Source organism: Ambystoma mexicanum, chromosome 9, assembly GCF_040938575.1.
Source record: "Ambystoma mexicanum isolate Mex_15411 chromosome 9, UKY_AmexF1_1, whole genome shotgun sequence".
In the NCBI taxonomy this organism is placed as follows: domain Eukaryota; kingdom Metazoa; phylum Chordata; class Amphibia; order Caudata; family Ambystomatidae; genus Ambystoma; species Ambystoma mexicanum.
In genome coordinates this window covers 491,791,693-491,818,129 of record NC_090931.1, presented here as the reverse complement: position 1 = coordinate 491,818,129, position 26,437 = coordinate 491,791,693, and the positions used below count along the sequence as shown (strand labels likewise).

Sequence of the window (26,437 nt, the reverse complement as noted above, 5' to 3'; positions counted from 1 at the left end):
GCAATGCTGTAGTCTACCGCATGAATCGATAGGGTTGGCGACAGGGGCGGTGTTACCAGGGCACAGAGGATGACATATGCATGCACCTTGTTGTGGAATGGACAGACGTGCACTCCCACAACTAATTAGACATGCGGCCAGTACTGCAGTCCTACGGATACCTGCATTGTGATTGCACATATGCCGGGCAGGTGCAGTCTCCCTAGGAAACCTCCATTTTACTTACCTGCAGCCATCTCGGACAGTACTGTGTGCCACAGACTCACCATGCAATTTTAACACAAAAGGAACAGCTACTCACACACTCACAAAGACTTTACATGTACACCTTTAATTTCTAAGAAACATAGACACTATTAGGAAAGGGAAGAGGTAGCACAAATGTAGCACCACACACCGTGGGTAATAATAAGCAGCGCTCAGATACCTGAGGGTTCGTAGCGCTATATAAATGCCAAATTATTATTATTATTATTATTATACATACACAGGGGAATTTGGGATTTCAACAAGTTCATCATGAGGGGAGGTAAGGATTGAGGTTGCATCGTAACGTCTCTGCTCACAGGGATTTTGTTGGGGATGGTGGGCTGGGAAATGGGGAAGGGGTACACATGAAGGTGGTCCAGTGGTATTTCACATTTCCAATAATATGCCCTTGTACAACATTGTTTAAGGTGGCTAAATTGTTTAGCAATTGTTCCATTTTGATGTCCAGGCTGTGTAGGTTGCTTTTTACAGCGTTTCTTTCATTTCCTGTGGCCATATGCTCTTGTGGAAGAGAGGCCGATTGTGACCCATTTATTTCATTTCCAGTATGTCCTGTTAAAGATAAAAATATATATTAGGTGTATATAAAGCAATACACATTAACTGTCTTACTTTTTACACTGTGCTGCGTGCCAATGGAGAACCTATCGTTACTAATTTCGTCAAGAGGGAAATTCTCTTCCATTGCTGCGTACAAAAAAAACTATCATGGTTTTTCATTGTTGTACACTGCAGAAGCAGTGCAATTATAGGAGAAATGTCAGTGTACTTACCGTGTTGTAGTGGCGTTCATCTCTCAATACTTTGCAGTCCTTACTCTGCCATTTCCTTCTTCGTTTCCATGTAAAGCAGCAGTGTGGTAATATTGTTGGATGCAGAATTTACTTTGTCTATTGTTGCATTCCATTATGGTGTATACTCTATGCCTTTGCTCTCTTTGTTTCACAAGTAGAGTTTGCAGACCTACTCAATTTTTCCTTGCAATGCACATGTATGGTGCTCTTTGTACATATTCCTTCTCTTTGCTGAATGGTACCACTATGTAAGAGAACCCCTGCCTTTTTCAGCAGTTTGAAGGCTAGCCGCTATCCGCGAACCGATGCACAGTCCGCGGTTACTGTACTCATCGGCATGCAGACATCCATTTGGTATGCTGTATGGTACAGCTATACAAACTAAGGGTATCCTGGTAAAAACCTATGAAATTCAGTGAAAAACATTAAAGGGACTTTATGGTTAAGTTGCGCTACTAAAAACCTATCCAATTCAGTGAAAAAACATTGTCAAAGGCACGTTATGGTTCAGTTGTCCTAAGAAAAACCTAGCACATTCAGTGCAAAAACATTGGTAAAGGGACGTTATACTAACTTTCCAGTAACAACAACCTATGGGTACACGTAAAACCGAAAAACCCCAGACATTCCCCAGTTATGGTAAGCTAAGCAACCATAACTCGCGCCACTACTGTGCTCTGCTGAGACTAACACCCATGACATCAAAGATGACATCACAAATGTCATTGATTACATCACATCTCTGGCTCCCTATTTTTATGTTCACTGACTTATCTAGGCCAGGTGGTTTGTAAGTGAGACATTGTTAGCTACTTATTACATGTTTCACAGTATGCAAATTTCTGAAACACAAACATTCATCATTTTACCATCCAACATGGCAAGATTTTGGATGTTACACCTCTATGGTGCATGGTGCAGAGAATGCCAACGTTTCTACATGAGTACGGTCATGTACTTGAAAGAACTGTAATGCAATGGTGTTTATAGCAATGCATTGGTTAATTATCTATGTATCTCATGATAGTTCTCCCAATTAACTGTGACGGTTTTCTGACAACATTATAATGACAATCCCTTGTGGAGACGTTTCATGAACCCTAAATGCACATGTGATGCCATCAGCCAGGTCATTACTGACATTTGTGATGTCATCTTTGATGTCATGAGTGTTAGTCTTAGCACAGCACAGTAGTGGTGCGAGTTATGGTTGCTTAGCTTACCTTAACTGGCGAATTTCTGGGGTTTTACTTGTACCCATAATATGGATAGGTTATTGTTACTGCAAAGAAAGTGTAACGTCCCTTTACCAAAGTTTTTGCACTGAATGAGCTAGGTTTTTCTTAGGGCAACAGAACAATAACGTGCCTTTAACAACGTTTTTTCACTGAATTGGATAGGTTTTTTAGTAGCACAACTTAACCATAACGTCCCTTTAACAATGTTTTTTCACTGAATATATATATCACATGGCCACGCTAATGGCCATGTAGTTATGGTTAAGTTGGTGTTTCCATAGGAAGAGCACTTTTTGGGCGGCTTATAACTTCGCTCCCCCTGGACGAATCCACACCAAACTTTGCAAAAAAAGTATATGGCCCACACTGAATTTTCCTACAAAGTTTGGTGAGGATTCGTCCTGGGGGGGAAAGGTTCTAGGGGGGTCCCAAAATTTCCTTTTTTCCCATAGACTGAATGGGAAAATTCTTTTGCTCGCGCTTACAGCCCAAACCGCTGGACGGATTTTCACCAAATTTGGACCAGGAGCAGCGGCTTGGTCCGGAAAGCGTGCTTTTGCAAATTTGGTGAAAATCCGTCCATTATTTTCTTTTTAAAATGACCAAAAAGTAGGTAAAAAAATGAGTGATATCTGTGTTCGGTCCGCGGACACACTTCCCTGTTTGCTCCGCAGATAGTGTCCTGATTGGCCAAGTGGCTTACGTCATGTCCGCGGACATATGGCGTGTTCGCTGATTGGATGGTGTTAAGCGTGAAGCGCATCAGATTTTCGGTAGCGCCCGCCATCTTGGATTTAGTAGAGTGTGTTGGTGTGTAGAAGTGTTTGGGGAGGATGGGAGAGTATGAGATAGGTTAAATGTTGTGCTTTTTATGTGGTAGACGTTCTTTTTGTGTTGGATTTGTATGCAAGCATCACGGGTGTTCTGAAATGTTCTAAATAAACTGAATGGGGGGTGTTCTGAGGACTCAATATGTGTCCGTTTTGTTCGCAAGCAAGCTGAAACTGTTCTAAGAACACTTGCGGTGTCCTGAAATGTTCGCAAATAAACAAAATGGGGGTGTTCTGGGGACGCTGTCCGGATTGTTCTGTGGCAAGTTGAATGTGTTCTAAGAACACTCGGGGTGTCCTGAAATGTTCGCAAATAAACAAAATGGTGGTGTTCTGGGGACGCTGTCCGTGATGTTCTGTGGCAAGTTGAATGTGTTCTAAGAACACTCGGGGTGTCCTGAAATGTTCGCAAATAAACAAAATGGGGGTGTTCTGGGGACGCTGTCCGTGATGTTCTGTGGCAAGTTGAATGTGTTCTAAGAACACTCGGGGTGTCCTGAAATGTTCGCAAATAAACAAAATGGGGGTGTTCTGATGACGCTGTCCGTATTGTTCGTTGTCAAGTTGAAAGTGTTCTAAGAACTCTCGCGTTGTCCTGAAATGTTCGTAGGGGGTGTCCTGAAGACGCTGTCCGTATTGTTCGGTGGCAAGTTGAAAGTGTTCTAAGAACTGTCTCGGTGTCCTGAAATGTTCGTAAATAAATAAAATGTGGGTGTGTTTTAAGAACACACGCGTTGTCCTGAAATGTTAGTAGGGGGTGTCCTGAAGATGCTGTCCGTATAGTTCGATGGCAAGTTGAAAGTGTTCTAAGAACACTCGGGGTGTCCTGAAATGTTCGCAAATTAACAAAATGTGGGTCTTCTGAGGACACTGTCCGTATTTTACGTTGTCAAGTTGAAAGTGTTCTAAGAACTCGCGCGTTGTCTTGAAATGTTCGCACATAAACAAAATGGGGGTGTGTTCTAAGAACAGACGCATTATCCTGAAGTGTTCTAAGAACTCTCGCGGTGTCCTGAAATGTTCGTAGGGGGTGTCCTGAAGACGCTGTCCGTATTGTTCGATGGCAAGTTGAAAGTGTTCTAAGAACTGTCTCGGTGTCCTGAAATGTTCGTAAATAAACAAAATGGGGGTGTGTTCTAAGAACTCACGCGTTGTCCTGAAATGTTTGTAGGGGGTGTCCTGAAGACGCTGTCTGTATTGTTTGATGGCAAGTTGAAAGTGTTCTAAGAACTGTCTCGGTGTCCTGAAAAGTTCGCAAATAAACAAAATGGGGGTGTGTTCTAAGAACACACGCGTTGTCCTGAAATGTTTGTAGGGGGTGTCCTGAGGACGCTGTCCGTATTGTTCGTTGTCGAGTTGAAAGTGTTCTAAGAACACTCGGGGTGTCCTGAAATGTTTGCAAATAAACAAAATGGGGGTGTTCTGAGGACGCTGTCGTATTGTTCGTTGTCAAGTTAAAAGTGTTCTAAGATCTCTCGCGTTGTCCTGAAATGTTCGCACATAAACAAAATGGGGGTGTGTTCTAAGAACACATGCGTTGTCCTGAAATGTTAGTAGGGGGTGTCCTGAGGACGCTGTCCGTATTGTTCTAAGAGCACTCGGGGTGTCCCGAAATGTTCGCAAATAAACAAAATGGGGGTGTTCTGAGGACGCTGTCCGTATTTTTTGTTGTCAAGTTGAAAGTGTTCTAAGAACTCTCGCGTTGTCCTGAAATGTTCGCACATAAACAAAATGGGGGTGTGTTTTAAGAACACACACGTTGTCCTGAAATGTTCGTAGGGGGTGTCCTGAGGACGCTGTCCGTATTGTTCGTTGTCGAGTTGAAAGTGTTCTAAGAACTCTCGCGGTGTCCTAAAATGTTCGTAGTGGGTGACCTGAAGACGCTGTCCGTATTGTTCTAAGAGCACTCGGGGTGTCCCGAAATGTTCGCAAATAAACAAAATGGGGGTGTTCTGAGGACGCTGTCCGTATTTTTTGTTGTCAAGTTGAAAGAGTTCTAAGAACTCTCGCGATGTCCTGAAATGTTCGCACATAAACAAAATGGGGGTGTGTTTTAAGAACACACACGTTGTCCTGAAATGTTCGTAGGGGGTGTCCTGAGGACGCTGTCCGTATTGTTCGTTGTCGAGTTGAAAGTGTTCTAAGAACTCTCGCGGTGTCCTGAAATGTTCGTGGGGGGTGTCCTGAAGACGCTGTCCGTATTGTTCGATGGCGAGTTGAAAGTGTTCTAAGAACTCTCGCGTTGTCCTGAAAGGTTCATAGGGGTCTTCTGAAGACGCTGTCTGTATTGTTCGCTGGCAAATTGAAAGTGTTCTAAGAACACTGGTGATGTCCGCGGACATTAAGGGGCCGATTCATGGAACAAACGTGCGCCGAAAATCTTCGCGCAAGCAGGCGCAAGCAGGCGCAAGCGGAAAAAAACAGGCGAACGCGCACGCGTGCGATTCATGGAAGTCCCTGCGCGTGTTTACCTCGGGATGTGCGCCAAACCCGTGCATGGCGCACACGTCACTGCAACATCCCAAAAGACGTGCGCGACGCGCACAGTGAAAGCGCACAACCTCGGCGCATACACCAGAAAGTGGGCGGAACACGGGGCGTAACGCGCGGAATGGGGAACAACTCGCGAAAACAAGGGCGTAACTGGGGATGTACTGCAGGGAAGCAGACGGAACGCCCACACGCACCCGAACCACACGTATTCATGGAATCGAATAGGGCAAAGCCACGCACAGCGAAAGACACGCACAAGCCGATACACGTCCGCCACACGAAGGCAGGCGGTAGCGTCCCTGCGCATTACAAAAGTGGCAACATACAACAATTGTGCGAGCAGGGCACATGTATTTCGGGGTTGTGCGGGAAGTTACACACGCGATTGAGCGGGGTACGTGTATTCTGGGGGTTCGCGGGAAGTCACACACGCGATCTGGCCTGGGGGAGCGGGCTACGTGTATTTCAGGGGTTCGCGTCTCACGCGATCGGGCCTGGGGGAGCAGGCTACGTGTATTTCAGGGGTTCGCGTGAAGTTTTTCACGCGATCGGGCCTGGGGGAGCGGGCTACGTGTATTTCAGGGGTTCGCGTGTACTTTCTCACGCGATCGGGCCTGGGGGAGCGGGCTACGTGTATTTCAGGGGTTCGCGTGAACTTTTTCACGCGATCGGGCCTGGGGGAGCGAGCTACGTGTATTACAGGGGTTCGCGTGAAGTTTCTCACGCGATCGGGCCTGGGGGAGCGGGCTACGTGTATTACAGGGGTTCGCATGAAGTTTTTTACGCGATCGGGCCTGGGGGAGCGGGCTACGTGTATTTCAGGGGTTCGCGTGAAGTTTCTCACGCGATTGGGCCTGGGGGAGCGGGCTACGTGTATTTCAGGGGTTCGCGTGAACTTTTTCACACGATCGGGCCTGGGGGAGCGGGCTACGTGTATTACAGGGGTTCGCGTGAAGTTTCTCACGCATTTACAGGGGTTCGCGTGAAGTTTTTCATGCGATCGGGCCTGGGGGAGCGGGCTACGTGTATTTCAGGGGTTCGCGTGAAGTTTCTCACGCGATCGGGCCTGGGGGAGCGGGCTACGTGTATTTCAGGGGTTCACGTGTACTTTCTCACGCGATCGGGCCTGGGGGAGCGGGCTACGTGTATTTCAGGGGTTCGCGTGAACTTTTTCACGCGATCGGGCCTGGGGGAGCGGGCTACGTGTATTTCAGGGGTTCGCGTGTACTTTCTCACGCGATCGGGCCTGGGGGAGCGGGCTACGTGTATTTCAGGGGTTCGCGTGAACTTTTTCACGCGATCGGGCCTGGGGGAGCGGGCTACGTGTATTACAGGGGTTCGCGTGAAGTTTCTCACGCGATCGGGCCTGGGGGAGCGGGCTACGTGTATTACAGGGGTTCGCGTGAAGTTTCTCACGCGATAGGGCCTGGGGGAGCAGGCTACGTGTATTTCAGGGGTTCGCGTGTACTTTCTCACACAATCGGGCCTTGGGGAGCGGGCTACGTCTATTTCAAGGGTTCGCGTGAACTTTTTCACGCGATCGGGCCTGGGGGAGCGGGCTACGTGTATTTCAGGGGTTCGCGTGTACTTTCTCACGCGATCGGGCCTGGGGGAGCGGGGTACCACTCACCGTCTGCCTTGCGTGTAGAAGAACGCGTAGCCAACACCCGCTGTGAAGTAATAGCGTGTGAACCCCAACGGATGGAAAACACACGCACCGCACGAAAAGCACGTACAGAACATAAAGGCACGCGGGATCACCAAGCCCTGCCAGGGCAACGCCCGTGCGCAAAATGTCACAGACGCGCTTACGCTGTAAGGGCCTTTGGTCCAATGAAATCGCGTACGCGTGCTGACGCGCTTACGCGCTAAGGGCCTTTTCACGCTGACGTGCAGGATTTTCACGTGCCAAATCACTCCGTATCAAGCTGGCCACGCGAAAACACACGGAAGACCACGCTCCTGCCCAGAAGGCCGAATTACTGCCCCCCAGTGCCCCGAGCAGCCTCCCACGTGCCATCTGCTGCTGCCTGCCTGCCTGCCTGCTGCCACCGTGCCCTGCCATTTGGTGCCTGCACATCAGCCATCTGCAGGTGTCCAGTTGCTGTGTCCACCCCTGTGTCCACCCCTGCTGGAACAGAAGACTCCCGACTCGGATAACATCGCTGCACAGCCCAGCCCCAGGACCCAGTTGCCCACCCACTCCTGCCCCTGGGGTTGCCATGTCGGGCACATCCACATCTGACCCCAGTGGCAACCCCCGGCCAGAGGGGCAGAGGGGCACCAGCTTCACTGCCACCGAAGTTGGTGTCCTGGTGGAGCAAGTCCTGGGGCAGTATGATGCCCTCTTCGGATCGTCCCGCGCCAACAGGGAAGGACGGGAGAGGATCTGGGCCGACTGTGTGGTTGCCATCAACGCGGAGGGGGTGGCAACCCGCACCATCCAGAAGGTCAAGAAGCGCTGGGAGGACTTGAGGTCCAGGACCCTCATGAAGGCCCGGCGCCTCGTGGAGGGGGGCCGGGGCCGCATGAGTTCCATCCAGTTGAGGGTCCTGGAACGCGCACACCCAGCGCTCCACGCCCAGGTCCTTGAGAGGGAGACCCGTCTGGAGTTGAGCGGTAAGTGGCCAAGCATTGCTGTGTGAGACAGGGCATGTTGCAGTGTGCTGGTTGTCTGATACTTGCCTGCATGTGTGACATAGGCCATGTACGCATGTATGTGTGCAGGGACATCATGGGAATGCATGTGCGACCTGTAATGTGTGAACCGCACGGTTGTTGCATGTGTTTGAATGCGACATGGGGAGCCCTGTGCAGATTGCACACATGAGAGCATGGCAGTCTCTGTTCCTGGACATGGGTGGGGGCGAGGGATGGGTGCTGATGCCAGATACATATGTGGTATCCGTGTCTGTGTGCCTGACCTGCGTGTCTGTGACTTGTGAGTGCCATGGATGCATGACACATGTCTGTGACAATGTACAGATTCACTGATGCAGCCTAGTCATCCTTGTATGCACTGTGATTGGGGTGTACGGGGCCAGATGGATGTGACTGAGGTGAAGTGTGTGCATGTGATAGGCATGACCCATGATGCATGTGAGTCCCATTACATTGTATGATTCGAGAGTCCATTTGACATGCATTGAAATGTCCATGGCACGCACCATGACTGTCACTGTGTGTGTTTTGCCTGGACTGACACATGTGTTGTGGTGTGACATGATGGTAGTGTACTTTGACAGTGGCACTCATCTGCTATTGCTTCCTGCCTAGGGTACCATTGTACAGTACTCTGATGCTTGTGTTCTATGTCTCCCTCTACGCAGCGGCTAGTGAAGGAGAGGGCGGAAACGGCGCTGTGGAGCAAGGCGGCGGGGATGCCCCCACGGCTGCAGCGGAAGGGGTGGGTGAGCCCCCACAGGGGCCTGCTATGGCGGTAGACGGCGAGGAGCCATCCAGGTTGGTGGTTTCCACAGAGGAGGAGGAGGCCGCCACTGAGGCGCACATGGGGGCTGGTGGGGGCATCCCTGCTGGTGCAAGTGGTGCAGTCCAGGGGCAGGGGCAGGAGGCAGCACAGGTCACCGTGGAGGGGCCTGTGCATGTTGCTGTCCCTGAACAAGTGCGTGCACCACCTTGCACCAGCAGGGATGCCCCGTCCCAGGCCCGTCCGCAGGTAGAGGGGATGTCCATGTCATCTGACTCCCCTCCACCTGCGGACGAGGGGACCCCTGGCCGTGTGGAGAAGGTCCTGATTGGGGTCGCGATGCGCACGGCTGTGATTCGTGATGCCGTGCGTGCTTCCCAGGAGGAGCACGCACGTCATCACGAAGAGCACTGTGCCGACGTGGCCCAATTGGGATCGGCCATGTTCGGGGGTTTCCTGCATGTGTCGGCCAATCTGGCGGCCCTCTCCTCCTCTGTGGAGCCTATACGCCAGTCGTTCTCCTTGCCGTCTTCCGGCCCAGATGCCACCAGGGCCCCCTGTGGACCTGCCCTGACCAATGCAGCCAGCTCGGTGGGGATCCCATCCCTGCCACAGTCGGGAGTCAGAGGTCCAGCAGGGGTGGACAACACAGCAACTGGACCCCAGCAGATGGAGGATGTGACGGCATCATCGGGCAGGGCACGTGCACGACGGCGTCGGTGGTTTCCATCATCCTGGATGCCGTCGTGCTGGCAGAGGCAGTGGCGTCGGAGGCAGCAGCAGGCTCGACGTGGGAGGCATCATGGCTCGGGGCCATCAAGATCAGAGGGGCAGGCATCGGCCGGAGGGCAGGAGAACCCTGGGATGGTAGTGTCTTCCGTGTGGGAGCAGTTGGTCCAGCGGATAGGTGCGGAGTGGCAGCAGGCGGAAGAGGAGCGGCTCACCATGGTCAGGGCGGAGTTCTCCATGCGTCGGGCGTTGAGGCGGGCTGAGTGCCTCGAGGAAGCTCGCAGGGAGTTTGAGGTGAACATGGGGTTATCCCTGCGAGACCTCGGGGCCAGGACAGATTCCCGCCTCCAGGACATCGACATGGAGTTCGATGATGCCCTGGCCGGCAACATCACAGAGTGAGCCGCAGGACTTGCCCGCTGCCATTGTATATAGTTCTTTAGTTAGTTAGTGTTAGGTTTCCTTTATTTTTTGAGATTTTTTTGGACCGCTCGGACAATGGCCACTTTTCTGTATATAGTTTTTTTATTAGGTAGTAGTAGGTTTCATTTATAGTGTTGGGCTCATGGACCCTGGAATATTCTTGTGTATAGTTGGATTTTTTAAAATACATTTTTTTGATTTATATTTGTGTTCACCATGAGGCAATGGTTTTTCCTTATTTTTTTTCACCATGATTTTGCTTTGGACAACATTAGTTTTTGGATTCCTTTGTTTTTTGGATTTTTACATTACTTATCGGACATGGACAATTTATTTTGTTATCCCCATTGTTGTATGTTTGATTAGTTTACTTCATTTTCTTCGAGAATACATGTTTTTATAACTTTCTTTTGTGGTATTTTCTCATTGGTTTCATGCATGTCATGATATGGGTTTTGACATTCACTTGCACCCATTGTGTATGTGTGTGTGACGTACATGTGTTCATTTACATACTTGCCATTGGGGTTGTATCATGTAATTGCATTTGCTATGTGGGTGGATGCAATCCTTGGCTGGGTGTTTGTGCTAGGTATGCTGCCCATTACTGCCATGATTGTGTATCGTCAGGACCTGGGGGCAGGGGGACATAGTTGGGGGCCTGCTGGCAGGTGCCCCACAGTGCTGGGGGGTGGGGGTGGTGGGGAAAATGAGTTGGACATGGGTGGGGGCCTGCTGGCAGGTGCCCCACAGTGCTGGGGGGTGGGGGTGGTGGGGAACATGAGTTGGACATGGGTGGGGGCCTGCTGGCAGGTGCCCCACAGTGCTGGGGGGTGGGGGTGGTGGGGAACATGAGCTGGACATGGGTGGGGGCCTGCTGGCAGGTGCCCCACAGTGCTGGGGGGTGGGGGTGGTGGGAGACATGAGTTGGACATGGGTGGGGGCTTGCTGGCAGGTGCCCCACAGTGCTGGGGGTGGGGGTGGTGGGGAACATGAGTTGGACATGGGTGGGGGCCTGCTGGCAGGTGCCCCACAGTGCTGGGGGGTGGGGGTGGTGGGAGACATGAGGTGGACATGGGTGGGGGCCTGCTGGCAGGTGCCCCACAGTGCTGGGGGGTGGGGGTGGTGGGAGACATGAGTTGGACATGGGTGGGGGCCTGCTGGCAGGTGCCCCACAGTGCTGGGGGGTGGGGGTGGTGGGGAACATGAGTTGGACATGGATGGGGGCCTGCTGGCAGGTGCCCCACAGTGCTGGGGGTGGGGGTGGTGGGAGACATGAGTTGGACATGGGTGGGGGCTTGCTGGCAGGTGCCCCACAGTGCTGGGGGTGGGGGTGGTGGGGAACATGAGTTGGACATGGGTGGGGGCATGCTGGCAGGTGCCCCACAGTGCTGGGGGGTGGGGGTGGTGGGAGACATGAGGTGGACATGGGTGGGGGCCTGCTGGCAGGTGCCCCACAGTGCTGGGGGGTGGGGGTGGTGGGAGACATGAGTTGGACATGGGTGGGGGCCTGCTGGCAGGTGCCCCACAGTGCTGGGGGGTGGGGGTGGTGGGTGACATGAGTTGGACATGGGTGGGGGCCTGCTGGCAGGTGCCCCACAGTGCTGGGGGGTGGGGGTGGTGGGAGATATGGGTGGGGGCCTAGTGGAGGCTGCCCCTGGTGACTGGGGGGGTGGGGGTGCTGGGAGACATGGGTGGGGGCCTGGTGGAGGCTGCCCCTGGTGACTGGGGGGTGGGGGTGGTGGGAGACATGGGTGGGGAACTGGTGGAGGCTGCCCCTGGTGACTGGGGGGGTGGGGGTGGTGGGAGACATGGGTGGGGGCCTGGTGGTGGGTGCCCCTGCACTGCTGGGGGGTGGGGGTGGTGGGAGACATGGGTGGGGGCCTGGTGGTGGGTGCCCCTGCACTGCTGGGGGGTGGGGGTGGTGGGAGACATGGGTGGGGGCCTGGTGGAGGCTGCCCTTGGTGACTGGGGGGTGGGGGTGGTGGGAGACATGGGTGGGGGCCTGGTGGTGGGTGCCCCTGCACTGCTGGGGGGTGGGGGTGGTGGGAGACATGGGTGGGGGCCTGGTGGAGGCTGCCCCTGGTGACTGGGGGGTGGGGGTGCTGGGAGACATGGGTGGGGGCCTGGTGGAGGCTGCCCCTGGTGACTGGGGGAGGTGGGGGTGCTGGGAGACATGGGTGGGGGCCTGGTGGAGGCTGCCCCTGGTGACTGGGGGGGTGGGGGTGCTGGGAGACATGGGTGGGGGCCTGGTGGAGGCTGCCCCTGGTGACTGGGGGGGTGGGGGTGCTGGGAGACATGGGTGGGGGCCTGGTGGAGGCTGCCCCTGGTGACTGGGGGGATGGGGGTGGTGGGAGACATGGGTGGGGGCCTGGTGGTGGGTGCCCCTGCACTGCTGGGGGGTGGGGGTGGTGGGAGACATGGGTGGGGGCCTGGTGGAGGCTGCCCCTGGTGACTGGGGGGGGTGGGGGTGGTGGGAGACATGGGTGGGGGCCTGGTGGTGGGTGCCCCTGCACTGCTGGGGGGTGGGGGTGGTGGGAGACATGGGTGGGGGCCTGGTGGAGGCTGCCCCTGGTGACTGGGGGGTGGGGGTGCTGGGAGACATGGGTGGGGGCCTGGTGGAGGCTGCCCCTGGTGACTTGGGGGGTGGGGGTGCTGAGAGACATGGGTGGGGGCCTGGTGGAGGCTGCCCCTGGTGACTGGAGGGGTGGGGGTGCTGGGAGACATGGGTGGGGGCCTGGTGGAGGCTGCCCCTGGTGACTGGGGGGTGGGGGTGCTGGGAGACATGGGTGGGGGCCTGGTGGAGGCTGACCCTGGTGACTGGGGGGGTGGTGGGAGACATGGGTGGGGGCCTGGTGGTGGGTGCCCCTGCACTGCTGGGGGGTGGGGTGGTGGGAGACATGGGTGGGGGCCTGGTGGAGGCTGCCCCTGGTGACTGGGGGGGTGGGGGTGGTGGGAGACATGGGTGGGGGCCTGGTGGTGGGTGCCCCTGCACTGCTGGGGGGTGGGGGTGGTGGGAGACATGGGTGGGGGCCTGGTGGAGGCTGCCCCTGGTGACTGGGGGGGTGGGGGTGCTGGGAGACATGGGTGGGGGCCTGGTGGAGGCTGCCCCTGGTGACTGGGGGGGTGGGGGTGCTGGGAGACATGGGTGGGGGCCTGGTGGAGGCTGCCCCTGGTGACTGGGGGGGTGGGGGTGCTGGGAGACATGGGTGGGGGCCTGGTGGAGGCTGCCCCTGGTGACTGGGGGGGGGGGTGGGGGTGCTGGGAGACATGGGTGGGGGCCTGCTGGCAGGTGCCCCGCAATGCTGGGGGTGGGGGTGCAAGGGGACATGAGTTGGTGATCATTGGTGCAAGGAGACATGTGCCTTTGCTGGGGGGCATGCCCATGTTGGGTGGGCTGCCTGCGGGACATGACCAGGGATGCAGGGTAGTCCCCTGTGGTGTGGGCTGCCTGCAGGGGCCGTGGAGGGTGTACAGGGAACTCCTGGGAGGACCCACACTGGCAAATCACATGTAGGACTCCCCGGCCCCCCTGAAATACACGTACCCTGCTGAAATCGCGTGTAAAACTTCATGCGCACCCCTGTAATACCCGCACGCAGCCCAATTGCGTGTAAAACTTGCGCGCACCCCTTTAATACCCGCACGCAGCCCAATCGCGTGTGAAAATGTGCGTGCACCCCTGTAATACCCGCACGCAGCCCAATCGCGTGTAAAACTTCGCGCGCACCCCTAATACCCGCACGCAGCCCAATTGCGTGTACAACTTTGCGCGCACCCCTAATACCCGCACGCAGCCCAATCGCGTGTGAAACTTTGCGCGCACCCCTAATACCCAAACGCAGCCCAATCGCGTGTGGAACTTTCCGCGCACCCCTGGAATACACGCGCCCAGGCCAATCGCCTCTGGAACTTCCCGTGCACCCCTGAAATACACGCGCCCAGGCCAATCGCGTGTGGAACTTCCCGCGCACCCCTGAAATACACGCGCCCAGGCCAATCGCGTGTGGAACTTCCCGCGCACCCCTGAAATACACGCGCCCAGGCCAATCGCGTGTGGAACTTCTCACGCACCCCTGAAATACACGCACACGCTCCCCTAGGGCCGATCGCGTGTGAAACCACCCGCGAGCCCCGGAAATACACGCGCCCAGGCCAATCGCGTGTGGAACTTCCCGCGCACCCCTGAAATACACGCGCACAGGCCAATCGCGTGTGGAACTTCCCGCGCACCCCTGTAATACGCGTACCCTGCTCGCACGGGGCCAATCGTTTGAGGTACTTCCCGCGCACCCCAGTGATACACCTAGCCCGCTTGCCGTGCTGGTACAGGGTTAGCGCAGCCCTTTGCGCTGGATTGGGGATTTTGATGGCTTTTCCCTGCGCGGAAGGCGTTCTTGGAGGCGTAACTGGCGCTGCTGCAAGGTCGCTGCGCCACTGTGCGCCACGGCTGGTTTTGGTGGCTGGAATCCATGAATACGCTGTGCGCAGAAATGGGTTTTGGCGCACGCGGCTGGCGCAGGGATTCGCACGCGCACACTGTGCGCCAGCCGCGTGCGCCACTTGTACGCTGAATTCTATGAATTACCCCCTAAAAGTTTCCATAGGCCATAGTTGAAATATTTTACTCTGTGGGTGTGATATGCAGTGGTGGTTGTGGCCAGGGCATAGAGTGTTGGGTGCATGGCCATTTGGTAACTAAACCAAACAGTAAGTATATTATACACTCTATGCCCTGGCCACAACCACCGCAGCATATCACATTTATAGTTGCTTATAACTTTGGGTCAAAAACAAATTTATAAGGAACAAAGTTATAAGATACTATGGGTGTGATATGCTGCGATGGTTGTGGCCAGAGCATAGAGTGTATAATTGACTTACTGTTTGGTTTAGTAACTGGAGTTCATGTATTTCTTGTTAATTTCTGTGATAAAAGAAAATAGCATGTAGTATTGGTATTTTGTAATGACTTTTTACATTGTATAATCAACATTTATTTTTTTGGACCCTCATATTTAGTAGATTACAAACCAGAGAACTGTGCAATTTTCTCAGTTTCTGTGTTCGTTGCTAAAATCATTGGGTCTGTGGGAGAAAAAAAAATCCATGTTGGATTTAAAAAAAAACTTTTTCTGTTATGCTACAGTTTATTTGTTTGTTTGTTTTCAGTGTTCATTTGTTGTTTCTGGCTAATGCTTTATACATTGAGTTGTTGCATTTGTTTTGGAGCAGTAACATATTATTTATTTGTTTGGATATTATGAAATTTTGGAGCAGTTAGATACCAGTAGGAGTATTCTAACTGTCTATTTTTTGTTTTATATATTTTAGTGGTATGGATTTATCTGTTTGGATATTGTTAAATTTTGGGACAGTTAGATACCAATTGGCATATTGTAACTGTCTATCTTTTGCTCTAATTTAGTGGTATTCATTTATGTGATTAATTGTTGTAGAATCTTTGGGCAGTTACATAGCTTTTGGAATATTCTAACAGTTTATATTTTTTACTACAGGTTTACTTGAGGTTTAAATACAGTTTAGTTATCAAATTTTGGTTTTAAGAACATTAAATAAGCGTTTGTAAGATTTGCTGGTAATCTCTGCTTTAGAGTAATGGTACTATCATTACATTCAAACCATCCACATTTCTTTTTTATATATGCAGTGTAGTGCCCTGAATTGGTTGTGGCTCCTGCGTGGTAGATTACACCTATTGTTGTGAAGGTTTTCTTACCAAGTGATATTTGACCATGCGTGAATCCAGTCAGCTTGCAGTTGTTTTTGGTACCATCTGCATTGTAATGTAGAAGCATTAGTATTACGTATTAACTATGTGCTTGTATTACTAACGTGGAGCGATTATCTGAATTGCAGGTAGAACATAATCTACCATGGTTTGCATTTTGTACAAGTTGCTGAAATGGAATGGATTCACAATTAGGTATTGATATATATACAAAGCGTTCATTGGGGATTTCTTCTTGTGTCACATTGTTGCAGAGAGTGCATGTATGTTTCCACATGTATGAAATCTGGAAGATTTCATTTATAGGTATGTTTTTGTTTTCCAGTACTTGTAGTAAGTACATTAGAAATTCTTGTGGATCTTCCTGTGAGTTTATAGTGAATTTCACCATTCCAGCACAGTAGTCCAATTGTTGTCTTATTCCATAAACACTATACGTGTTGTCAGGATTGTTTGCTGCATTTCTGTGAAGTACTAACATTTGCATACACAATGGGTCTGTGCTGTGTAAGTAAATGTTGTCAACAATTGGCGGTAATTGAAATAGAATATTCATTGCTACATTTGCGTAGCAACTTACACCAACTATATTTGAGAGTTTAAATGGACCAGGTAGTTCTGTATCTGACTGCTTTTTTTGGAGTTTGTCTTCCTTCTTTGAAGAAGTACCTGGTTTACTTTCCCTAATTGATTCTTTTTTGCTTGTGGTACTTGATGAAGTATTACTTTCTTTTACTCTCTTTGGAGGATTTGCAGTGACATCCTGTTGCTTTTCTGTTTTATTTATTTTTCTTTTATAATGTTTTACTTTTTGTGGAACAGAATATGTGTTTAGATGGGGAGTGTATAGTGAGCGAAGTCTATTGTATTCTAAAATGCAAGGAATATCAGCGTTTATTTTACTTGCTTTTAACTTTATTTTACTTGTTATTTTACTTGCTTTTAAGTTGATTAGAAATAGACCGTCAAGTGTACGTAAGCGTGATAGTGCTACGTAGCTCATGCCTTCTTTAAAGACTGTGTTACCAATATCTATTATTGCTTTGTCTAGAGTAAGACCTTGTGATTTATGAATCGTGACTGTGTATGCAAGAGTTAGAGAAAATTGTTCTCTGCGTACATACATGTCTTTGAAGAGAAGGAATCGAGCTGTTGAGCGTCCTATCCTTTTAACTTCTGAAAGTTTGTCAAAGAGTATATTGACAAACTGAATTTTGTTGTCATGTGGGTATGTTTGAAAGCCAACAACTGTACCCAGTGCTCCATTAACTAGTCCTTGGTCCACGTCAAGGTTATGTTTAAGCATTACTCTGCAATTTAAGGATAATTTTAATATCTTTTATAAGCCTGCAGTGTTTGAGATTGATTTTTCTAAACTATTTAGTCTTGTTGTGGCTTGGTCACACATACGTAGTGTCATACCATGTACATTTAGTTTGTCTGTGGCGCTAATTTCCATTATTGGTTGCATTTCTTTACTTAACATTATTTCATTGAATTTGAAACAGCTTGCAAGAGTTGGCATTAAGGCCATACAATTGACATTTTTGTGGGCTAATTGTTCCATAACATCTGTAGCACATGCATTATCTCCACAAGACTCAGAAAGATCGGACTAGGTCCTATATCAACAGTTATACATTCATCTTGATTCCATCAAATGATTCAAAAATACAAATTTTAATATAGTTTCATTACAATTGAGATTTACAAATTGTCTTAAAAAAATAAAAACGATTCATGATAATCGTAATTCTGATTTGAAAATAATTACACAACCGAGATTGAAATAGAGATTAAAAACGGACATATCTCTATGTTATTTTTAGAATTGAATGTTTGTGATTTTTGTCATTGTTATAACGATACACATGTATCTTTTTAGAGGGTTTAATCATGTATTTAAGACAATTTGTAAATCTCAATTGTAATGAAACTATATTAAAATTTGTAAACAAGATAGGACTCCACATTTGTCCAATGTTTTCCTAAGCACATGTAAAGTGACACCACCTATGTTGTAGGCAGCTAAACCTGTGGGGGCAGTGACAACAGCTGACAGTTTGTTGTTTGTCAATTGTTGAAGGAATTTACTGATGATTTTGATTAGGAATGTTTTGCCAGAACCAGCTTCACCACTGACGTACAGTAGTATAGGTTTATAATTATGGCAGGAACATTCTTTATTTTCATGTTGTACACCATGTGCAATTTGTTTTGTTACTTCTTCAAAAATGCTACGTTGTTTAGTTTTGATTGTAGTATAGTTAAGTCTTCTTTATCTTCATACTGACACATGGTGTTTTCTACTTCTATCATAGCTAATTCTGCCTCATTTATTATTAGTGGTTCTCCAAGTGGTTCTTGGCTTCCTGTTACAGAAGGTTGACTACTGTCAGGAGTGTCTTTATCTAGTTGGGCCTGGAGTTCTTCTCCGTGTTCCTGTTCATTGTGCAACATTGTTTTGTATTGTGTAAAGTTTACATCAGTTATAGTGCTTTCATTTGCTTTGAAAGCATCTTCATATGAGTCATAGTTTTCTAGTATTTCTTCTTCTTTTCACCATGGTTTATAGAGTTGTAGCAGGGACATGTAATATACTTCTTTATTTTGAGGAGTCTTCAATGACAATTTGATATGATTAATTAAATTTGGTTTAGTGAGTTTAACTAAGCTGCCTTCACAGTTTGTCATTCTGTATTTAACTTTTTTTTCATCAGGATTTATATTATTTTTGATTGTGTAGTTTTGGGCTATGTGGTATAGACACATGGTTTCCAAAGTATTACTTCTGTTTGGTTAGTATGTGTCCAATAAATTGTTTTTTTAAAATGTCTTGGCTGTTGGGATCATGTTTGGCTATTGCTTCTATATCTTCGTACGTTTTTAGAACTCTTTTTCTAGATTTAGCTGGACCAAGAATTAGCCATACTATATTTTCAGATTTACCATACAATGCAGTACCAGTTAACCGATCAGCTGCTTCATATGATCCACATTCTCTATGGGAGAGCATTTTTATGCCCAAGCTGTATAGTTTCTGAGACACTGTTTTATCTGATGACAGGTAATTCCAGAGGTCTTAGAGCTCTGTCTTTTCTGCTTTGGTTAAGTATGCTGTGACATATTGTGCAACTGCAGTAGAATTGTCTGCAATGTACTACACATCTATGTTTGCATTCCATAAGTGGGCAATGATTGCATTATAATCATTGATATATTTTTCTTCTTCATTTCTTTTTATGTAATATGTATTTTTAGGTGACTTACCTTTAACACTATGTCTAACTGAAGACATGAGGTTGTTCACTTGACCTGTATTTGTAACTGGTCTAGGGAAACCAAATCGGCATTTGGTTTAGTATTTCCCTTTGTTTTTGTATTTGTGACGACAATATTTGCCACATTTATGTCTTTGAAATTGTAAAATGTGTGCATGAAGATCACTATTTGTGGATTCTGATGGAATTTCACAAGTGACATATTTTTCAATAAACTGTAAAACAGTGGCATCACTGTCTTAACCAAATTTAGGAGCATCTTTAATCCATAAAAGCATGTGGATATGTGGTGCACCTCTGGCTTGGTATTCTTTTCTCCAAAAGAAGTGTTGCACTTCTCCAAGGGGAGGAACAGTTTTATTACAAATAAAATGTAGCATAGCAATGAAGCGATGGTGAAAATATCTTGAAACATTAACAGGATCCAAAGAACAAAGTTCTCCTGGTGTTAGTATATCAATGTTTGTTTTGTTTTTATTTGATATGCGTAGGAAATCATGTAAATCTTCCCATGCATATTCTGCACAACTTAATGTAACAAACCAAGTGGGTGGGCCAAAGTTTCTGATCATACAACGTACATCTCTGGGACGTCGAAACCAGTACTCTTTAGTACCACGCATATTTGCTAATAGATTTGTAATATTTGATTGTAAAACCTCATCCTTTTGTTGCACTTTTTATAATAATTGTGTAGCTGTCATATTTTGAAAGTGGGATCCTGATTTTAATATGTGTGCAACTCTGTAACATAAAGTTGCTAGCTCACTTTCAAAGAGTAGGTGGAATATGTATTCCACATTTTGTCTAAATCTGGGATCTTCAAAATACATCCGTAATGAGCGGTATTCTGAAGCTGATATTTGAATAGGTCTATCATCATAACTTCCTCCTTTGCCAGTAGGAAATAGTAGAGGAAAAGCACGTGCTTCTATACTTTTTTCCCATATGCTGATTGGTGATCCTTTTGTTTGACGCATTTGGTATGTTTCCAGTGCATCTTCTATGGTGTCATTAGAGTGCAAAGGATGAATTGTATAATGGTCTAAATTATTTGATATTGTAGCAGGATCTAGTAGCTCAAATTGACCATCTTCTTGTGTTTCTTGAATTATTTCAGTTGTATCTTTCAAGTTTTCTTCAATATTAATTTCTTTGTAATATTCATTATTCTCTTTAAGATATTGTAAGGCTTGTCTAACTTTTATGAGCTGTTGTCATATTTTTTTGTCTTTTGTAGGTACTCCATTTACTGAGATAATTAAAGATTGCTGCATTGGATGTTGCACTCCTAGAGTATGCACATTTTCTTTTAGATCTAATCGTAAATAAACTACTTTTCCACAAATGCCTTTTACCAATTCAGAGGGAGGTAATTTTACTGTTTTTAGTTGAAGGCGTATTATTGCTTGAAATGGGTGTACTGTTTGAATTATGAATCTCTCATATAAATTAAGTTGTTGTAGGGGTTTTGGTAGTGGGTATAATTCCAAATTATTTGTGATAGCACGTGAAGGAGTTTGGTTGTTGTCAGGTTTTGTAGTGCAGTAACTGCAAAGTATTAAGGGGTCACTTATTTCGTATTTGTTTTCTGCTACAAGGTAGAGAGCTAATTCAAACCATTTAGAATCTTCATTGTCTTCTATTTTATATGATAGGTCTACAGTTCTCGTGTTACGTTTATAAAAAGTTCTGCGGCAACATACACATACATGGTTTGGTACTTCAGCTGATGTACTTTTAAATGTTAGTATTTCTTTTTTGTATGCGTTTAGCAAAATGTTGCCATGTGTAGAATTGTTGCTCATTTGGTTTAAAGCTATTTCATTCTGTAAATGGCTTTCACTTCCAAAATATTTGTTTCTGCATATAGTACAATTTCTTGAAGTAGGTCTTTTGCTGTACCATGTAGAAGAATGTTATTCAAATTTGCTAGTGCTAAAGCAGGACTTTCAGCATAGTAAAGTTTATAGACTAGATTTCTTATAGTTGAATGATGTGTTGATATTCTTTTGATATCATGGAAGGTTGTTTTACAAGTAGGTCCTGTAATGCAGGCCAATGAATGTCTTTGCAGTCCTGTGTGTTTGCGCACTGAACATGTATCTATATTTTGCAGTAGTTTCATTTTTTTTCTTTGCTTTTTACATATTGATTGAGGAATTGACGTAAAGACTTGAAAAATTGTTTAGGAATGTTACATATTGACCTGCATGGCCATTTGTACACTAGAAGTTGTGATTCAGTTGAATGGAGGGGTAATTCTAAGTTTTCCGGGCATATTTATGTAAGGAGTACTTCTTGTTCCATTATGGTATTATTAACTTTTTCATAACCTCGACCACTTCTATGTATGGCAATTGTATTTGTTTGCTTTTGTTTGTACGCTTCTTCATTGAAGTATGGTTCTGTGCTCGTAGTGTGATTCCATTCACCTCCGCAGATACTTAAGAAGTTCTTTCTGTTGACATTTCGTTTATTGAGAAGTCTTTTTTGTAATTTAGTTATTAGTTTTGTTAGTGGTTTCATTTTGTTTAACACTAAAATAAATAACTTTCTTTTGAGAAGAATTGCACTATCTATCAACGCTTCTAAAATGAATTTCCTACGATCGGTTTTAAGCATTGAACCTGATTTCTCTCCTGTTTTTATAAGATTTTGAAGGACTTTGTGACGGAACATTTTGGCTAAAATACTTTTTTGGTATGCTTACTTTGCACTATATTAAAATTTAAAGAAGTAGTTTTATCTGTATTGATAGCTGATTTTCTGTTAATTGTTTTTTGGTTTGTTTGACATTTTGATAGAGAAGGCAAAGTTTTTGTACTTGAAACTTCTTGTGTTTCACTAAATGACTGTATTAGCTGTTTTGTGTGAACTTTTTTTTACAAATTCTGCTAGAGATGGATGCTTATGTTGGACACTTTTATTTTCATTTGCTCTACTTCTGCGTTGCTTTCTACAGACTTGACTTTTGGCAGGCATTCTTTAGGGTCTGTTGAAAAAAATAAAGAAGGTATGGGTTGGGGTGTTCTGCAATGTATGTGTGCTGTGTGCATGATGTATGTAATGGTGTCTGATTGTGCATTGGGAACTACAACTAGTAGGGATGTGCATTCTTCAATTAATATGTTACTAAACTCAGGTTCAGATGACAGAAAAATAAGCTAGTGGTGTGGAGAAGTACAAATAGTAAATCTAATGTATACAATAAAAACAGTTGTTTGTTCTATAATATGAAAATTCTAGCGGTTGAGTTGGGTAATTTATGTGTCCAAAAGTAGGAATTGTGCGCCATTCTGGCTGTAAATCGGTGTTTAAGACATGGGGATTTTTGGACAGAATGGTGCACAATCTCTATTTTTAGGCACAGAAATAGCATGAATTAACTTTACAGTATGTTTGAGTAATAATACAAATATTATGGTGATATTCTACTTACTTTTTTTCTAAAATGAGCAGTTTAATTCTTAGTTCTTCTTTGTTCTTGAAATTCGGCTGCTTCTTTTCAGGAGAATGGTCTTCACTGCAATTGTAAAAGAAACAAATTAGTAATTTTGTTTGTATATAGCATTGATTTTTTTAATTGAAATCCTCAGCGCCTTCCTTACAACCATTAAAACTATCTTAATCACATAGGATATGTCGCACCAGTTCAATACATATGATATGTTCTTAATAAACAAATTGTATTGCAATGAGTAACTGTAACAAGCAACATATCTTTACTATGTCTTGTGAAATATTCATAATGTACCACTGAATACCACCATTTCTGTAACTAAGTTGTTCTAGGTAATAGTGCCTTAATGTCATGCTTAAATTAAAGTAATCAAATAAATAAATAAATAAATGTAATTGTATAAGTATTATTTTTTGAGATTGGAACCTAGAGTGTGCATGCATGCAATTTTGTTTCAATATATGTAGTCTATAAATTTCATTTAAAAAATGTTAGTTTAACATGATTTGATAGTGTGTGTATTAAGAAAGTAAATAGTATAAAGGTTTATAAGTGATAGTTGATTTTATGAAATTGGAAAAAAGACAGTAGATTCATTTTACAGATTACACAAGCTAAAAGTCAGTTTGAAAATGTGTTCATGTAGTGTACAGAAAATATGCATACCTGTAGTTTTTGTTCATGCATATGGATATGCATGGAGCTGCAAGTAGAAATCCTGGAGACTTGTACAGTATTTCTTGTAGATGGTGCTTGCCGATGATATGACACTTGTACTCAGAGAGATTCACAGTACATTTGCAGTGCTGATCTATGATGATGCAGTTAGATGTAGAAGTCTTGAATGTGATTGGTGCATGGTCATGTGATTTCTTAGCTACATCCAATGAGGGAATGGCACAGAGAGTGAAGTGGAAATGGTAGAAGGGCTGTTCATGTTACGATATGTTTGCGGACATGGCGGTAGTTCGCGGACATCAGGAGTTACATCTGGGGATTTTTGGGTTCAGAAGTCATGCAAATGAGAATGATCAGTGAAAGGGATTGGTCAGGAAAATGTAGTGGGTGTGTTGTGCCAGGAGAGAGTTTCTCAGATACTCCTTTTGCTGAGGGAACAACAGATAGCTATGGCTGTGTGTTTCAGAAAACAGATTGTTTGGATTTTGGGAGATTCGTGGATACATTGGTTGAAGGTGAATGCACAAAGCTGCGGAGTAGCTGTAGATCTTAAATTTCCACATGTCGAAGTACACTGGCATGGAGTACGTGGAATGAAGTGGTTGGACTTGCTACCTCTCTGTGCTACTTTGGAAACAAAGCAACATCCAGACATAATTGTAATTCATTGTGGAGGGAACAGTTTAGGACATGTGTCTGGAATTCCTTTGCAATTTGCTATGAAAGAAGGACTTGGGAAAGTCATGGACATGTTTCCTAATTCTCAAGTAATATTTTCACGGATTGCGCAGGGACAAATGTGGCTTTGTTCTTCTTCATTTGGTCCACAAATGGAAAAAGCAAGGCGCAATGTTAATAAGGCTGTTTGTGCATTTCTAAGAGATTTTGGCATGTCCTCTTTTCACAATGAAAATATTATGTTTCGTAGTACATACATTTTTCGCAGAGATGGAGTCCATCTTACTTATGCTGGCAATCAGATTTTTCTGAGAAATATACAAAATGCACTGCGACCTTTTTTAGAAATACAGCATCCATTTTGAAGTAGGTGTTAAGTATTTATAGTTTTTGACATACAAACACCTCCCAAAGGCTCTTTTCAGAGCCACCACTTCCTCCCAGAGAAAAATACAATGGTAACAATAGGGTAGCATCCCAATTGTTTTAATGTTCACGAACTGTCCACAAACTTTTAAGAAATACAGAGGGCCCTGCTTTATTTATCTTCACTTCTATTTTTTAACTGTGAAAGGCGGCTCTGAAAAGAGCCTTATTTTTTTGATTTTTGTAAATTTATATTTATTTTTGGTTTTTTAGACACAACACACTAGGAGAGGAGGGGAAAGAAGGGTAAAGGGGGGGACACCAACCACAGGGATAAGAAAGGGCGAGCTGAGAGAAGAAGATGTAGAGTGGGTTTTATTTGGGTAGTGAGCAGGTCTTCTCGTGCTCTGAGACGATAGTCTCAAAAGCACTCCGAAGTCGCTCCCCCCTGCAGAGTAATGTCACAGTACATACATAGAACTGTGACCCTCGAAAGGTAAGGGTCATCAGAATTCTGTATGGCCTGTGAGGCAGCTTGAGGAAGATGCTGTCCCACAGAGGTGGTCCTTGTGGTGACAGGATCAGAAACAGAGGATGAAGTAGAGGAAATCAACCTACTACGTTCTTCACAAGGTACAACCTTGCGAATAGCCCCAGAGTGAAATGACCTCAGGTGTCGCTTCATGGTCGTGGTCCCAAAGCTATACGAACCGTGCTTCCCGTGACTGAGTATCATTTTGCACTCATTGCAGATAACACGATTCGCACGAGCCTTAGGACCATTCCTATAAATGGAAAATAACCGCCACACCCAAGACTCACGTCTAGTGCGGGTAGTAGGGATTTCCTCTACCTCATTCTCGTCATCCTCTTCTTCCTCCTCTGCATCCTCACTCCTGTTCCCCTCTTCAGGCCCTTGGGAAGGTGGTGGTGGTGGAGGGGGCGGGGGTGGTGCTGAAGCAGGTGCAGCACCAGGTGGCAGTTCTGCAGCCAGGGATGCTATCTCAATGATGGAATCAGCAAGTTGCTGGAGAAATAGCTGTGCTCTGAAGAATAGCCAGAAACACAATGAGAATAAGCTCTAGGGCGTGGTCTTTTATAGGGGTGCTTGTACGCGGTTCACGGACATGCGCGCTGTCCGCGGACAGATCGAACACAAAAAAGTGTTCAGAAAGTTTCAAAGGATATGTAGAAACTCAGGATTACTATGTGGGACTTGTGCCATGATGAGTTTTTATGGAAAAATATTGTGGATTACTCGAAAATGTACTTTTAAATTGTTCGGGGACACGAACAGTGTCCACATTCAGAACACGCGATTAGCATGGGCGTGGTCACATGATCCCTTCGCGAACAGGTCCGCGACGGAAGCTCCTGTCCGCAGGACACCAAATGCACGGACATTGGTTTGCGCATGCGCGTTGATGTTCTACGGAGGCTGTTCGGGTCCTGAATTAATTGAAAGTGCGTCACACATCAAACGAACATTTCTGGACATCGCGTATGTTCTAGAACAGTTTAAACTTGCTAGAGAACACTACGGACAGATATAGTGTTCTTTAGGACACTTCCATTTTCATTTGATTACAAACTTTTCAGGACATCAATTGTGTTCTTAGAACATTTAACTTGCTAGCGAACATTACGGACAGGTATAGTTTTCTTTAGGACACCTCCATTTTCGTTTAATTACGAACATTTCAGGACACCAATTGGGTTCTTAGAACAGTTTGAACTTGCTAGCGAACAGTACGGACAGGTATAGTGTTCTTTAGGACACCTCCATTTTCGTTTAATTACGAACATTTCAGGACGCCGCTTGTGTTCTTAGAACAGTTTCAACTTGCTACCGAACAGTACGGACAGGTATAGTGATCTTTAGGACACCTCCATTTTCGTTTAATTACGAACATTTCAGGACACCGCTTGTGTTCTTTGAACAGTTTCAACTTGCTAGCGAACAGTACGGACAGGTTTAGTGTTCTTTAGGACACCTCCATTTTCGTTTATTTACG

The 26,437-nt window shown here is 46.4% G+C and overlaps 1 protein-coding gene across 4 annotated transcripts in view; it reads left to right on the top strand.

Moving 5' to 3' along the window:
* The window catches only part of PITPNM3 (PITPNM family member 3), a 6,156,742-nt gene that overhangs the window by 370,435 nt on the left and 5,759,870 nt on the right, over positions 1-26,437 (top strand). The gene's annotated exons all lie outside the window — the stretch shown is intronic.